Genomic DNA, 16,565 nt, shown 5'->3' with positions numbered 1-16,565 from the left:
TTCGAGATCTGTATGTTATATCGCAGCAACTTCGCACGAACAAAACTCACGCGAATTTGCGACGATCAAATAAATGCGTTCAATTAGGACGACGCCTATGCGAGAATGGCAGTATCTCGTGCTTTATGTCGCTCTCACGCAAGTCTCTCCCAGTCGTGGTAGCACTACAGATAGAAAGTTCATTACTATCGCTCTTAAATTTCTACAGATTATACTAAGTTCCGCTTTACTGCGTTGCAATGTCCATGTGACCAGAATAAAAAAATACTGTTGCTTTAGTAGATTTTATTAATACTAATTGACGACCTTGGTAGCCTAACGGTTTACATTGATGGCGCCGAATGCGGAGATCCCCGGTTCATTTTTCGGTAGGACCAATTTCGGAAATTAACTTTTCTAAATTGGTGTTCTGGGAAGTGCCCCAGAGTCAATACCGTTGCTGTGGTAATTAAGTGACTTAAGTATTAAAAGTACCGATATTTCCGAGACTAGAAACATCAGTCTCGAGTCTAGAAAATGTCAAATAATAATTGAGTCTCGAAAAATTTTGTAAGAGATTAGAAAAATATTTAAGTTTAAAAGAATTATTGTGACCTTGGACATCATAATCTGGTATTTGTAACGACACGGCGCTAATCGTGACAACCTCGGATCTAAAACACGAGACGTTAATTTGTTGAAACCGAAGTCGCGTCAACTTCCAAAGAACAATGGATTTGGGAAATTATCCCGAACCAACCTTGGCTTTTGATTACGTAATTTGCTTCTAACACGACACGCGGAGCAAATATTATTTGATACTCTGAGATATAACTTTGTTTTGGCACCGACTCCTGCAGTTCTCATGCAGTTGAACTTACTCAACTTTCAAAACTTTTCTCGTGTGTGTTGAGAAGATAACTTCAAAGATCTCTCGAAGCACACTTTTAGGTTATAAACCTCCCTGTTCAACGGATAGCCTATTATACAATATATTTCGAACGCGTTCACGAATTGCAATGTGAATATTTCTTTGATTACGTTTCAATCGGCCGTAAATAAAATATTTGAGCACGCTTGATCAAATATTAAATAGAGATATTTCTGTACCCTATAGGTTCCGTTTGATCGTAGTTTTTGCAGCGAACATTCCGCGCTCAAAGGGTTACGAGACCAGAGAGGCGCGACCCACTGTCCCGGAAATTTCATCTAATTTCCATCAGATTTCTTTATTGGGTGTGGTTTTCGGTAAATGTCTATTTTGGTGAGGTTTTATAAACCTTCCGAATATTCATCAACGATCAATTGCACTAATCCAAAAATGGACTAATTGTAATTATACGCTCCAGGGAAGTACTCACCTTACCTATTTCTGCCGCCAAACAGTAATATGAGCATTGAAGTTACAGGCACTTGGCACTTGTCAACTTATGTCTCAAGGTGACGGGCGCAGTGCTAGTGACCCTAAAATCTTTGCAATTTAAAGCAAGTGACACTGCAACTGTTATGGAAGAGCGTGTCGCTTACCACCAGGTGTACGACTTGTTCGCCCTGTCACTTGGTATTATAAAAAAATATATTGTACGTAGTGTTTAAAACACCGCCTGTTTACCCATACTACACATCTGTGTTAGTCTCATCTGTGTATCCAACGTGCATAGATTCTAGAAGAAATCCGAAGATAAAGCATCTTTGCATTTTTTTATTTCTTTCGTGATTGTATTATGCTGAACAGATAATTTTAGGGAGGCATTACCATAACAAAAGCGGATAAGTTATTTGATACGCGGTCGCCACTCGCGCTCGAGAGCTTCTTTGCGGAATCTTCAATTTTTCAGGTGAGCCTTGAAGAGATATCCGATATTTTTTTCTGCTCGCGCCCCCGGTATTACATTTGCATAATAGCTAATTCGGGTCAATTTGTATACCTGTCCCACGTTCATGCACGCACAATACCCATGTTTTGGTGTTCGGCTTCGTCGCGCACGGCTTGCGACATATGAATCGATTCAATATCGAAAGTTTCATAATAAAAACACAGTTCAACGCACAGATTAAAGTCTTTAAAAAACGGTATATGTTGCGCGTCGAATTTGTAAAGAAAAAATTGCGTGTCACTATGAAGAGACGTTGAGAAATATGGTAAAGAAAATATAACACGAAACAATTGCGTAGAAGCGAGGCCCTTGGAGGCGTAGAATGAAACCACAGAACAATAAATACAGTAGAAGTGGTTAGTTAGCGTCAGACGCGTGCCAACTATATATAGGTCTCGAAAGACCTATTTGAGCTCTGTCCGCCATTTACGCTTTGTATGGTATGGATGTGCCATTCTTTCGTGCAAATACTCCTAAATCCTAGAAAAAATGCCTTCTTATGCAAAAATGATGCCGCGCCAAAAATATTAACCGTGGTGGTATTCCATATCATCGGAAAGTGTTATTTTTATAAATTTTAAATTTTTTGTTTATTGAAATATTTTTTTTTGTTACAAGAAACAAAAGTAAACCCTTACTTACTAAGTACCCTTGCTATATGGTCGCTTCTTTATTGGAGAACTCATTTAATAGAGAGTTCAGCAATTAACAGCTAGATGGCGGTACATTGATTAAATTCAATTCATTCAATATAACATCAAAATGTCGTACTTGCAATAATAGGTATTGATGGTATTGAACTTTCAACGATATACCCAACAGGTTAAAGTTTAAATTATATTAACAATCCCGAATTCGTTATTTCTTTTTAAATTTGAAGCTACGATCAACCAATACCAACATTTTGTAGTGTTTCAAAGTTAAAAATGTGTGTGTTTTGGCGACATCGGTTCTCATAGTAACCGAGGCCTAAGGCACTTCCATTGTTTTTTCTTCCGTGAATGCAACGTATTATTCGGCGATTCTGTATGTGTACTGGTAGTTTAGGTTGCGTAGGATAGTATCACGTGGTTGCGGCGCTGTAATAAATGATTCAGTCAGCGTCGGGCGTAGCAGGGCGGGAGCTCGGCTGCCGAGCGGCCGACAGTTTGTCACCGTGACGACATGCCGGCGACCTGTGACGCGATTGACATTACAACGTTGCGGATACGTTCGTTTAACTACTCCCGTTCAATCGCCTACAATTTCCTTTTGTGAAAGCCGTTGTACCAAAACAGGCTTTGTCTACGTCATGCCTTTAAGTTTGTATCGCTGAAGCAGTAGAACTCCTTGTGAAAGAGATCTTTTATGAGACTTTTATGGGATGAACAAATCGCGCACCTGGTGGTAACAATTACTACTCAGTTCTTTACATCGCAAAGATCTGAGGGGCACTGCCACTGCGCCCGTCACTCTAAGATATAAGTTGACAAATCCCATGTGCTTGTAATTTCACCAGCACTCTTGCTTGGCGGCAGAGATACGTAAGTTGGCAGTAGTTCCCTAGACGATGCTGAAAATACAGGCACATGAGATTAGTCAATTTATGTTTCAGAAAATTGAAAGCTCGGAATGCCACTACAATTGTTTTGGACAGGCGTGTAACTTACAATTAGGCGCACGACCTGTTCGTCCCGTCACTTGATATTATAAAAAAGAAAACCAAGAGTATAAATTAAGGGGTGATGGATGATTTCGGGTTATCCTTTGTTTTTTCGCATACTTCACAAGTGCCATTTTATTGTTTTGGCCGAGATTTGTAACTGTGCTTGAGTAATGGTGGCGATCTTCATTTAATTAATACTCGTTTACAGTCACGCGGTGCAGTAGTTCTTGTCAGACAAGGCGAGTCTGGTCACCTGCTTGTCTCTCGACGCTTGGTCAGTAACACAGATACCGGAGAGTGGTCAAACGACCCTTTTTCATGTTTTTATTTAACATTAACGTTTTTTTTATGACACTGAGTAACGGGACGAACAAGCCGTGCCTAATGGTTAGCGACACGCCTGTCCATTACAGTTGTAGTGCCACTCAAAGCTTAAATCGCAAAGATCTGAGGGGCACTGCCACCGCGCCCGTCACCCTGAGACATAAGTTGACAAGTCCCCAAGTGCCTGTATTTTCACTAGCACTCTTACCCTCCAAAACCGGAACGCAGTGATTAATGCTCACATTATTGCTTGGGGCGGCAGAAATAGGTGAGGTGGCAGAGTGCTTCCCTGGACGAACTCTTTCACAAGGAGCTCTACTGCTACTAAAAGGTGTCCGTTTAAACAAACGCAATTACAATCACAATGGAGATCAAAGAAAGCACCGTAAATTGGCAACGGGCGTAAGTGCCACATTTTCATAGAAGAAGGGAAGATCTCCCCCTCTCTCTTAAATACAAAAAGAAAAAAATCAATGAAAAGGTATGCATCGAGGAGGTAACGAAGGGAATGATTCTGAAATAACTGTCCGTCCCTAAAGAATGGAGCCACTATAAAAACGCTACCCTCATAAAAACCAGTTATAACGACCTTCCCGGACTAAATGATTGTTGGACATCGAGTTTAGCCGAGCAGCTCAGAATTTTACGATAATTCGCATTCGAAACTCTTAATTAACGGTTAAAACAACGTAACTTTATTCGGGTCCCTTTGATGGGTTATAAATTATACATGCACCCCGCGTCGCGCTGCCTGATTGTTGGAGAAACCGTCTCAAGATAAATATGTAGTTAGATTACGTTTGTTTCGCACTTTGCTCCTTGCCGACTGCTATGCCCTGTGACAACACACGCGCCTTCCAACAAACACTTTATATTAATTTTTATGTTATTACATTGTAAAGACTAACCTTTCTTTCGGACATCAGAAAATATTTCCTCCTAAATATTGGTCTACTCCTAAATGCTGGTGAAATTACAAGCATATGAGACGTGACAGGACAGTAGTAGTGCCCATAAGATCTTTGCGATTTAAAGCTTCGAATGGCACTGCAACTGTTATGGATAGGCATGTCGCTTACGACCAGGCGCGACTTGTTCGTCACGTCACTTGGTATTATATAAAAATAATATATATATAAAAAATTATCCGAAAAACCGTGGCCTAATAGTCTCAAGCAAAGGCCGTGGGTTCCAAATTTTATTTGAAATTTTCCATGACTTACACCTCGAAGGAGGTTTAGAAATCTCGGAAAACGTGTGAAGCCCCCAATCCAATTGTGGCCTAAACCTGTTACTCGCCTGAGAGGAGACTCGTGTCCAGCTGTGGGACGTATAAATGAGTTGATGATGATTAATTGAGCGTTCAAAGTTAAGGTTAAAGCAACACAAACAAAGCAGCCAACAATAGATTAAAACCTTAAACTTGATTATAGACTCGCTTATTAACATATTGTCTAGAATCTGCAAACTCGGTATTATTGCTATCCGGTTTTCCATGGAATATGTGTAGGTCTAAATTTAACTTTTCTGATTAAAATTATTTTATGTACTTGATTAAGATAAACAAGATACACTTTTGTTATTGCTGTATGTACTTTGTTAACTTCATAAAATAAGTGCCTAGACATGATTCCATCTATGTTATGATTATGAGATTAACTTGACGACTTTGGTGGCTGGATGCGGATCCAGGGTTGGATTCCCGGTAGGACCAATTTTCGAAAATGAACTTTTCTAAATTGGTTCTGGTGTGGGTGTACGGTGTACCGGATACTTGGAATTCCCTAGTTTGAGAACAGGCAACTGTTGTGTCGTCTGTCCAAGCAATTGTCCTTTTAATGTAAAAAAGTATTTGGTTGGGTACCAATTAACGAATATATTTTAGTAGCAGTAGATCTCCTTGTGAAAGAGTTCGTCCAGGGTAGTACTGCCACCTTACTTATTTCTGCCGCCAAGCAGTAATATCAGCATTACTGTGTTCCGGTTTTGAAAGGTAAGGGTGCTGGTGAAATTACAGGCACATGGGGCTTGATAACTTATGTCTCAGAGTGACGGACGCAGTGGAAGTGCCGCTCAGATCTCTGCAATTTAAAGCTCTCAGTGGCACTGTAACTGTTATGAACAGGCGTATAGCTTACCATCAGGCGTACGCCTTGTTCGTTCCGCCACTTGCTGTTATAAAAAGAAATTGGTTTTACAAATATTATCAACATTCATGTATTACATATTTTATACCCTTATTAACTTTTAATGTTTGTGTATGTACATAAAATTATTAATCTAGTAGTCAGAATCAAAACATAGTAAAAGCATATGCTAGGTATTGTTTTGTTGAGATTTTGTTGCTGCATTCAAAAATTTGGAATAAAATTTGTTTTTTTTTACTAATTAAATTAATAAAACGATTACTTAATGTTTTCAATAAAGTTCCACTATCCACTAATTGCCAATTCAAATACTTAGTAAGGCACTTAACTACTTTAAAACCTAGCAAGTGTCAAGTAGTTGCTTTGATTTGAATTGGTTGAAGTGACTTAAAAGATTTTTTGCTATTCACGAACCAGACTAGGGGTGGCTTATTAGGTTTTTAAAGTTTCGAAATGTCTGATAAATTACTGTGCCTTACTTACTATAGGAGTAGTATTGCGTTTCTTTTTAATTTGTCACTTACTAGGTTTTACTCTGGAGCAGCCGTGGTTGTCTGGCATATTATTATTAACTACATACATAGATTTTCTTCGCCTTCATCAGACATTATGAACGACCATGAGCGTACTTTCATGTGGTTTTCCTTGAGCCAAGAACGCTTCTTGGATCCATAATCCCTTGCATACAGTAAATACAGTCTGACCGAGGTCGTTGGTACCTGATACTAATTATTTCCGTACCGATAGCCGTGTCCACGTTCCTGTAATTACAAATGGCCAATACTCTTGTTAATAGCTGTTAATCATTAACTGTGAAACGGAATGGGATCGTCTCACGCGATTACTTTAACTAAAACCTAAAAGAACCAACGAACTGTGGCTGTCAAATATTTGGGTTAATTTCCACCATCAAAACACACCTGCCTAAAATATATTGCCCGCTGTTATAAAGGCCTCTCCTGAAAGGAGAATTTATCATCGACTGTGATTATATTTTCAGTTGTAAGCATAAGGAATATTTATTGCAAAGTGGTATCTTGTAAAGCACCAATTTGCAACCGTAACATTTTGAATTTTCAAAATAATTGTTAAACACACGGTTGCTTTTGAGTAATTTTCCAGAAAATATCAAATAGTGGTAATTTTCCCGCAGAAATGTCTGGAAAATTGCATAAATATAATTCGAAAGCTCGTATTATGTTCTACGTTTAGAAATCTTTTTAAAGTTTTGTTTAGCGTGAATTGTAAAATAAAATTCTACATCTACAAGTTAGAGATACTCAGTCTATCGTGTGCCACTGCACACGGTAGACTGAGTATCTCTTTATTTCATTGAAATCGCTCGTCGTTCAGTTGTAAAATACGAAGTTTTTTATTGTAGTTGTATCTTGTAAAGCACCAATTTACATCCTTAACATTTTGAATTTTCAAACTAATTATTAGTTACACACGGTAGCCCGATATAACGACTGTTTATTCGACGTTATCTATCGAGGATAGATTCATAGAATACTCGTCTCACGGTAAAATAGCCAATTCCGTATGTATGTATGCTGTAGAATTGCAGCCCATACCAATATTTTATGGCTGTTATTGGATTGTAATGCGTAAGCCCTTGAGAGATGCCAGATCCTAAACGCTCACTTTCCCCAGCTTTCATAGCTAGCTTAGAAATCGCTGAGGTACTAGTTCTACGTCACGCCCACATTACGGCGCACCAGCAGTGATCCAGATTGTAAAAAAAGGATTTGACTTGCATCTGGTCTCTGTGAGACCTTTACTTTCTTCAGTATCACCATGTTGAAGGAAACAATATTGGCTTATAAACGGGTTCCCAGTTTGTATTATGTGAAATCTCATTGTTTAGTTATTTTCTCCCAAGAAAATATCAACATAGGAGAGCTGTCAACGACCGTAATAGAGCAAATTTTAAACAACGTATCGCACAGGAAATCAAATATAAATCTGAATAGATCTTATTGCGAATAATGTGATTATTTTTATTTATACATAATACTTAATTATCCATTTATAAACAAAAATATCATGCGTAAAGAATCGTAAGCCCAAATTCACAACTTTACAGGAGAACATTTTGATGCATGGAAAAAACTAAAAAAAGAGAGAATAATACCTGCGATTCTTGTGGTATTGCAATTAAATTTTATACATAAACTGCTCATCATTTCTTCATTATTTTATTGCGGAGTGTAATAGACCTACATGAAAAAAAAGTAATTTATTAAAAGTGCACTTATTTTTGTGGTTTATTTATGATAAATTACATAGAAGGGGTGTATAAGTTTTTTCTCAATTGCACAATTTTGAGTTACGACAATATTTGGTTTCGTATACGATATATAAACCTTATAATATTGCAATGTCATTACTGAGGCGGTTCTTGACATATTTGAACGTTTTACCTGAAACCTTTAATGAAATGATCAGGTCGCAAGTAATTTTGCTATGTAAACATTTGGCTTCGACATATCCACTCCGACATCGTTTTAATAACACAGTATTCTCTTTGAGGTATACTCCATATTATTCTTTGGACCCTTACCTTCCTCTCTTGGTAAGGTGACGACCTGGTAATGATGACGAAGCTATTGCATTTAGATCTTGCAAAGGCCGCGCAGTACTCAATTTATGTTGACTAATTATTTAATAATTAACACATATAACATGTTTCGTACTTTTTTTAACAAAGTATTTTTGTGTATGTTAAGCCATTACTCTGACATTTTTTTTTATAACATCAAGTGACCGATTGTGATCCGATTTCCATGATTCTTTTTTTGTTGGAAATATGTACCTCAGTACCAATAAGACCACTAGTACCTCAGTACTAGTGGTCTTATTCAAATTTGAAGGAATTCCATTTGTAATGATGGCAAATTAAGGGTTGAATCCGTATTGGATTTCATGCACTTTTCGTTAACCGATTTTAATGAAAATTGGCAAACAGATGTAATTCCACGAACTTTTGTGGTCGGTTTTTTTTTAATAAAAAAGTTATAATTATTATTTTCCCGATATTCAATTCCATCAACCCGTGACCACGGAGCACGTCGTATCATGGTAAGAAACCTGTATTTTTTTTATAATATTAAGTGACCGGACGAACACGTGCGCCTGATAGTAAGCTACACGCCTGTCCATAACAGTTAGTGTCCACTCAGAGCTTTAAATTGCAAATATCTTAGGGACACTGTCACTGCGCCCGTCACCCTGAGACATAAGTTGACAAGTCCCATGTGCCTGTAATTTCACCAGCACCATCCGTCCACCATCAGGGCACATTTTATTCGACACGAATTTCATACGCTCATCCCGGCCCCCGCGCGGTCTCCGAGCGGAGTCCGCGTTGCCGCCGCGCAGCAACCGCGTGCGTCTAACTGTCACGGCACAGTACGCTCTATTTATTTAGCTTTTACTTTTTAACTTAAATGAGCGTCCCGGCCACGCGGGCGAGGCTGGCTTAAATTTGGTCTACGCGGTGACCGCACGGCGGCCGCGCGTTTGTATTAATCGGAGGAATTTAAATGTTGTTGCCTATTAAATAGAATTCAGATTCGCCATTAATGTACATGACGGGGTGGTAATTGGGCGGCGGCCGCGCAAACTTTTCACAAGGAGCTCTACTGCTACTAACTAGTAATTAGTGGATCTTAAATCTGCTAAGTATGTAAGTACCAGAAACTTTCGAATAACACTAAAAATGTCTTCTTAGTTTCATATCACCTGGTACGCCAATGACTGTGAATATGTGGGAACAAACAAGGGGTATCTGATAAATGATTCAAAAATCGGGAAGACCTTAACGGTGGCCGTTTGCGTGACAGCAGTGCGTGGCGCGTGAAGTGACGAGGCCGTTTGTCGCCCACGTTTGTCAGCTGCTTAACCCTATTTGCGCCATATTTTCTTGCATGTTCACTAAACTACTATTAAGGGCAAACTCCCCAAGTTTCAGTTTATTTTTTACAGCGGAAACGAGCTTATGTACGCGGTGATTGTAAAATGCCAGGGAAACGACAAAACTCCCAAAACTTTTGGTATACGCGAACTTGAGAGGTAATTATGAGTACAAAGGAAATTTTTACGTACATTTATCACTGGTTAACGACAAATAAAAAAGGTCCGTAAAACATTAAAACGGTCCGTTTAAACAAATTAATTACGGTAGGAATAAAAAAAGAAGTCCTTAAATAAACTTCACTATAATTATAAAGCGTTGAGGAAAAATTTCAATTGAGTTGTTAGAAAAATGATCGTGTAGGCTAGGCACGGCTGGAGACCCGGTCGAACGTGCGATTTGTGTTTATAAACAGTTTATATGTACGAACAATGGTCACTAATTATTAACATCCACTTCGGGTTCTCTAGCTTATCAAGTAAACCGTCCGTTCTGTTTCTTTTGTCACGCTTTAGTAGGGTTAGCACGATAGGACGCGACTTGCGCGATAACGCGGGACCGCTATGCGAAAATTGCAGTTTCACGCGCTTTATGTCGCTCTCGTGTAAGTCGCGCCCTATTGTGCTAGCCCTACTGGTTAATACTAGTGCAAAAGGGAGCAATCTGGTCGATGCTGAACTTGAGACTGCCAGGAAAAGTTCTATGTTCATTATAATAAGGTTATATTGACATGATAAAGACATGACTCGTCAGTTGCCGGCGACTAAACTTCTGTGGAGATATGTTATAGAGAAAACGTGATAAACCTTACAGAGTCAATACAATCTCAAATGGCGAGGGTTGATGCTGCATAATGGTGAAAGTGTTGAATCTATCACTTTGGAAAAAAATATATAGTAAAATAGAGGATATATGTCAATGATATATATATACATTGATTAATAGACGGTGTGAACTCGTTATTGCAAATTTTCACGATAAAAAAAAAACAAACTTACCTCGAAATTTTACAAGAAAACCGCTGTACAATAAGTATTTTACATATACCAATGTTTTTTTTAATATCAACTGATATTATAACGATATACATTTTTAAAATGACATTAATTTTATTTGTAAAAAAATAAATTCTGATATAAAGCCAGGTCCCTGTCGCTCGACTCGCGAAGAACTCGTAGAACCGATTAAATCGGTTTAGAAAAACTATCTTATATATTGTATAGTTTATGTAATACCGTGCATTTAGCGAAAGCGATTCAGGATTTTGTCATCATACCATTTCATCTTTTTGGTTTGGAATTGAGAGTGTTGACTTCTGTAATGAACTTTCGATATTGTTTTTTTATGATAACCAGTGGCTGGACGAACAAGTCGTGTGCCAGGCAGTAAGCAACACGCCAATCCATACAATTGCAGTTTAATCGCGAAAATCCGAAGAGCATCGCCACTGCGCCCGTCACCTTGAGATATAATGGGGACTAGTTCTTTCATCTACAATACTTATCATTCAAAACCGAAACCTAGTGTCAGAATGCTGGCAGAGTAGGTAAGGTGACAGTACTTACTTCGACGAGCTCTTTCACAAAGCGCTCTACTGTTCTTAAATCCATGAAAATGGAATTATCAGGACTTACTGCAGTCGTCCCACGATTGTCTTCTTTTTAACCGATTTCAAAAAAATGAAGAGGTTCTTAATTTGACTGTATTTTTTTTTGTGTAACCGATTTTGATGATTCTTTTTTTTATTGGAAAAAGGGTATTTCCGTATTGGTGCCATTTGAATTTGAAGAAAATATTGCACCTTTAAAGGTGGCAAGCTAGGGGACGGAATCTGGTTTCGCGCACTTTCCGTTAAATTCGTTCGGTTTTTCTTTAAATAAAAAAAAGTTGTTAGGTACTATGTTATAAAACTCGACTACTAAAGTATTATATATGGAATCTGTGGACATAGCGGATCCGGTGGTATTATATTTTTTTATGCAATTCTGAACAATAGAACGTCAGATATCATTAAGGAGATTGCACTTCAGCACGTATCGAAAGCGACGATTTGACATGCGCATACAGGTAATTCCTGTGCTCATTGCATTCCCGGCTTCATTCGGCGCCGCATGATAAATGAGATTGTGACAAGCGATGCACGCCGACAATTGACTCGTCTCTTGATTACCGATATCGCCACCACAAGTTGGTCTCTGACACTTGAAATTGCCCCTGCAAGTAATCTCGTTTTCTTTATTGTCGACCCTTATAATCGTTCTGTTCCGTCCATTTGGTTTTGGTCAACTCCGAGGTTTCGCTCGTTTGCTGTAGTCTATTTAAATAATAAATAAATGCAATAAGGCGTACACAGAAGACACTTGGCAAATATTCGAATGAAAAATGTTAAGACAGTCTTCAAATGTATTTTTAAACAACTCCAGGAAAAGGAGGAGGTTCTCAATTTTTTTTTGTATATATGTTACGCGATAACTTGTAATTTTGAACCGATTTTGTTGATTCTTTTTTGTTGGAAAGAGGGTACATCAGGAGTGGTCACAAAAATATATTCCATCTCTAAGAGTGTAACCAGGGGATGAATTGCTTTTGAGGTCTGTTTAATAAAGAAAAAAATAATGAAGTGAAATTAGATGTTTTGGTTGCAAATTTTTGTGAAATATTTACGATAAGAAAAGAGAGAGAAATGGAGATTATAATTATTAATGCAAAGATTGAAAACAAAGAAAAATATCTTCGATCTAGCTGGTCTCGTGGTCGGAATTCCTTCGATCCGGTTAATTTCGAACCGGCCATCTCGCCATAACGTAGACACGTCCCAGACGGGAGGCATAATCGGGATTAGTTAAAAAATTACTGTTATTTTTAAACTCGGTGAAAGCGTTTTCCTTATTATCTTAATATGTTAGAGATCATTATACCAAAGTCCATGTAGACAACGCATTGAGAAAGTAATGGGAATACTGATGCTATACAACATAAGTACGACTACTTGCGGTACGTTTTTTTTATTAATTGTTATGCAAAGTACTACAGATACAGTGAGGAGAGGATTAAATTACAAAATTCCCTTGGGCTAAAAAATTTCTTCCCTAATTTTGTAGCAACGGCAATGTCTGAATTGCTGCGTATCTTCTAGATCATGTTACCATTTTCAAACATTTACCTTTCGTCAGTGGTAACCTGTGTAACATATGTAATATGTCTAGTTATTATTATTATAATCGTTTATCATATCAAATTTCGGTCGTACTCAAGGTGAATTTTGCCAATTTTGTTTTTAATATAATATCGTGTCACGCGACGAGCAAGTCGTGGGCCTGATGGTAAGCTACACGCCTGTCCTTAACAGTTGCAGTGCCTCTCAGAGCTTTTTTCGCATCTACATCACGTATATTTGTTTTTTTTTTAAACAAACCAAACGTTTCGGGTTCTTTACAGATCCCATGATCACGCTTGACTGAGATGGTAAAATCATCAACCGGTTATGTCTAATAATATTCTTGGACTTTTGCGTCAGCACGTAACTCCATTATAATGTAACGTAATCCATCTGAATTTCATGTTAGAACGTAGATGTTGTCATGTATATAATTGATTTTCGTCAATATTATAATTTATAAGATACGTCTATTACTTTGGAAACGCCGACATGTGTAAGAATTTATAAGTATTTAAATGTTTCGACGTTTTGTTTCTTTGTCATATTACAAATACAATCGATTTTTTTCTATGTAACTAAGTGATGAGCCGAACAAGTCTGGCGCCTGGAGCGACACGCCTACTCAGAACAGTTGCAGTGACACTCAGAACTTTAAATCGCTAAATGTAGATTCAATAGCATCGTTACCATTCCAAACCGGAACGCAGTAATGCTCATATTACTGCTTGGCGGCAGATATTGTACTTCCCGCGACGAACTTTTTCACTTGGACGCTCTATTGCTACAGATACATACTGCCTTTGCCATGCATGTACATTCTGTGTATTTGTCAACAATCATCCCCAATATTTTAAAATACGTGGTTTTGTTGAAATCGGTCAAAGAGCGCGAAATCGGATTCATCTCATAGTTTGCCATTCATAGAGGTGGAATATTGTCTTCAAATTTAAATGGGACCAATACTGAGGTACCCTCTTTCCAATAAAAAAGCATCGTCAAATTCGGTTCACAAATGCCGGGAGTAACCGCGTAACATGCATTAAAAAAATGTGTAGTCGAAATGAGAACCTCCTACTTTTTTGCAGTCGGTTAAGAATATATAAACACGAATTAATATAAACCTGAAATGTATAATATAAGCAGTTCATATATGAAAAAGGTCCATGTCTGTCAAATACATTATCTTGGCTACAATAAGTAAGTAAGGTTGACTCGTGAAGTTTTCGACAGTCAACATGTTGTTCAATTATATTGAATCAATTTTTTCCTTGACAACATGGAAATTGATTTCACAAGTTAATTACTTGCGCCACTTTTTCATGGTACAATAGAAACTAGTCCACGCTTTGATATTGGATTCTAGTTGTGTAATCAGTTCGAATTGCAACTACTCAGATGTATTATTTAAAGAAGATGCTTGGCCAGGCAGATCTAATGGCGTAATACGCTGAAAATTTGAACTAAACGTGGAAATTCCGAATGGAAGTCCATTGAGTTTAATAGTAGTAAAATTGATCCGAACCGATAGATTGAACAAATTGAGTTGTCGATTAATTGCGTTTCGGAAAATTGATAGTCCGCGTCATACCTACTCAGGTCAACAGCGTAAAATGTAACGTATTTTACTATTATTATGTTTTCATACACGTTTACATTCATCATTAACCCACTGATGGGCACGGGTCTTCTTTGAGGAGAGAATTAAGATTGGCTTCGTACTTATGACTCCTGTCTTTTTCCGTCGGGAATTAAGAATATCAGTGGCGAGGCGTGAGAGTCGTCGTTAGTAAAACCGAAGCTTTATTACAAAAAACACCTACCTTAAGAAAAAGTGGCGCCATGGCGACCCTTAGGGTCGTATCTAGAACTCTAATCAATGCTCAAGTCAGGATTGCACTGGAAACACAAGCACTGGAACTACGACCCTAATGGCCAGGACTTGTGTATGATTTTCAGTGCTCACTGCAATACTCAAGTCCTGACTTGGGCATTGAGTAGAGTTCTAGAATACGGCCCTATAACACTCAAGGTACTAGTATACTTCATTTCACTGATTAACTTATTCTACGCATAAAATTTAGCACAAAATGTAGTATTTCATAATACGTTGAAAATTTTAGGCAAGCCAGTGAAAATCGAGTTATATGGACGCCTCGCCACAGAAGAATATACACATTCGTGCATCTTCCAGTGGGGTATAGAAAGTCTGCAGATTTTGTTTATTTTTAGTTCTCTCTCCGACAGCCGTCCGAACAATAAGTAAAAAGAAGCCACATTCGCATCATTCATCTTTTAATTTGGTCGAATATTACTCATTTGACAGTATTTGTATCGGACGACGTCGAACGGAGAACGGGAGTGCAAGGCCTGGATATGTCAGATGATCATGTCATATGTCAAAAAAATTATGTTTTAATAGTAATCTGTTTTTCATCATTTAAAATATGGATATTTGTACCAAGTTATACATACATATACTATGTTTTGCATACATACATATATCAACGCGCCTGTCTTCCATCGATAGATCCCCATCTACTAGGCTCCTGACAAACCTCATTCGCTTCCTCCACTCCTATCAGTCTTATCATAGATGCCCTTTTATTTTTGGTACTTGAACCCGGATTTACGGACACTGGCTTTATTTCAGATTTTTTTTTTACAAATGGAATTAAAGTCATTTGAAAAATGTATATCGTATACTAAACGTGTTCTACTTGGTTCAGATGGTATAAAAAAAAATCATTGGTATATGTAAAGTACGTATTGAATACAGCGGTTTTCCTTTACAATTTCGAGGTAAGTTTCTGATTCTTTTTCTATCCTGAAAATTTATACGAGTCGTGTTTTCACACCATGCACTAATCAGTGTATATCCTCAATTGTACTATATATTTTTTCCAAAGTGATTGGTTCAACATTTTCACTTTAATGCGGAATCAACTAAAGCCATTTGAGGTTGTAATCTCAAAGGCTAAATCATACAACGCGATAGTTACGGATATACCTACCGATTACGATCAGCAAATGAGAAATAAATCAACGGAGTTAACACAAGACTTTAATTTCAAACACGTCTCATTTACGCAAATAGGTTTAATTTATTCGTATTATTAAATTAAATTTCCAAAGCAAGATTGATCCTGGGCGTTAAGTTTGACAAGTTAGCGCTTAATGGATAGCTTGCGTAATTTGCGAACCTTTGGCCCCTCGAAGCTTCGACCCAAGCCCTTTTGATCGGCAAAAATTTATTGAAGCTCTCCTGTGTTGACCTTTGTATTTGTATGGATGAAATTGAAAACTTTATTTAGTACTTTCGAGGCCTGTTGTGTATTACACTCGACATTTTGGATAGGAATGGGCGTAAAAGCAAATTTTTACATTAAAATTTCTACTGAAAGTTTTGTTTCTCGATGAAACTGGCTTTTTTACGTATTATCATAATCGACCCACTGCTGAGCTCAGGTCTCCTCTCAAGTGCCATAGTTGGGGACTTCTCACGTTTTCCAAGAGTGAC

At 37.8% G+C, this 16,565-nt stretch overlaps 1 protein-coding gene across 1 annotated transcript in view; it reads left to right on the top strand.

Moving 5' to 3' along the window:
* LOC113238078 (AF4/FMR2 family member 4-like) overlaps positions 1 to 16,565 on the top strand; it is a 147,653-nt gene that overhangs the window by 18,873 nt on the left and 112,215 nt on the right. The gene's annotated exons all lie outside the window — the stretch shown is intronic.

This window comes from Hyposmocoma kahamanoa, unplaced genomic scaffold, assembly GCF_003589595.1.
Source record: "Hyposmocoma kahamanoa isolate Upper Pololo Valley unplaced genomic scaffold, ASM358959v1 103, whole genome shotgun sequence".
Lineage (NCBI taxonomy): Eukaryota > Metazoa > Arthropoda > Insecta > Lepidoptera > Cosmopterigidae > Hyposmocoma > Hyposmocoma kahamanoa.
The sequence above is the reverse complement of the archived record's forward strand: the minus strand, read 5'-3'. Positions and strand labels throughout refer to the sequence as shown.